Source organism: Pan paniscus, chromosome 18, assembly GCF_029289425.2.
Source record: "Pan paniscus chromosome 18, NHGRI_mPanPan1-v2.0_pri, whole genome shotgun sequence".
Classification (NCBI taxonomy): Eukaryota; Metazoa; Chordata; class Mammalia; order Primates; family Hominidae; genus Pan; species Pan paniscus.
Window position 1 is genome coordinate 50,446,610 of NC_073267.2, and position 1,194 is coordinate 50,447,803.

The window sequence follows — 1,194 nt, forward strand, 5'->3', positions numbered from 1 at the left end:
CGTCCCCTCGGCCAGCCGGGGCCGCGCCGCACTTGCAAGTCGCCGCTGACGCCGGTGGCGGCTTTACCGGCAGCCGTCGTGCGGTCGCGCGCGTGCTGCGCGTATGGCCTGTGCACCGTGCTGTGGGGGCGGGAATCCCCGGGTGCCCGTGGGGTGCTGTCAGTGTTCGCCCTCCTCCCCCGTGGTCGGCACCGCCTCCCTGTGTTGTGAAACCTTCCGACCCCTCTCTGGAGTCTGGTCTCGTTGCTGTCTGACTGGCGGGCCTGAGGTAAACCCTCTGGGGGACGTGCTGTGCCAGGAGGGCCTCCCGGTGTTGGGAGCGCCCTTGCCAAATCGACCTTGTATGACTTTTAGCAGTGGATCACTGGGCTTCTGCATCGATGAAGAACGTAGCTAGCTGTGAGAACTAATGTGAATTGCAGGACAGATTGATCATCGACACTTTGAATGCAATTGCAGCCCAGGTTCCTCCCAGGGCTTTGCCTGTCTGAGCGTCGCTTGCCGATCAGTAGTCCCCGGGGGTGCCTCCGGGCTCCTCGGGGTGCACGGCTGGGTGTTCCCTGGCATGGCCTGCCAGGGCCCTCCGTCCCCCCAAGTGCAGACCGGTGACGTCCGCCTTCCTCTGCCGCCGTGCCCACCCCTTCTCCCTCCCCCCGCAGGCCCTGTGTGGTCACGCATTGGGTGGCATGGGGAAGGGGGGCTCCCGGCTGTGAGGAAGAGAGGGCGGCACCGCCACCCGCGAAAACAGAGAGGGAAGAGAGCCGGCTGGGGCCGAGTTCCCGTGGCCACCGCCGTGGCCCGGGTTCCTCCCTCGGGGGCTCCCTCGCACCTCACGCAGCTCGTGGTGTGGGGTTCTTTGGCTCTGGTGGGGTGGAAGGTCCCATGCCGTCGTTGTCGATCGTCGTGGGTAGTGGGGGCTTGTTGCGGGGGGGAGGAAGGCAAGTAGGAAGGATCCGCCAGGGAGAGGGTGGGGGAGCGCATCCCGGTCGCCGCCACCCCTGGTGGTGTCCCGGCGACCGGCCCACCATCGCTCCAGCACCCCTCCTCCCCAACACCCCTCCGAGGCACAGTCCTCCTAGCCTGCCTGCCCCCCGCCTACCCGGCGCGCGTCACGGTTGTGTCCGGGGCCGGAAGCCCGCCACGCGGCCCGTCTGGCAGCGCTTGTGGCCGCGGTCCTGGGGTTCGCGTGCCCCT

General features: G+C 68.2%; 1 non-coding gene across 1 annotated transcript; it reads left to right on the forward strand.

Annotated features, from left to right (window-relative positions):
- Nucleotides 1-345: 345 nt before the first annotated feature.
- On the forward strand, nucleotides 346-497 carry LOC112438866 (5.8S ribosomal RNA). Its single transcript, XR_003027180.2, has one exon. It is a non-coding gene; the product is annotated as a 5.8S ribosomal RNA (ribosomal RNA).
- Nucleotides 498-1,194: the final 697 nt, after the last annotated feature.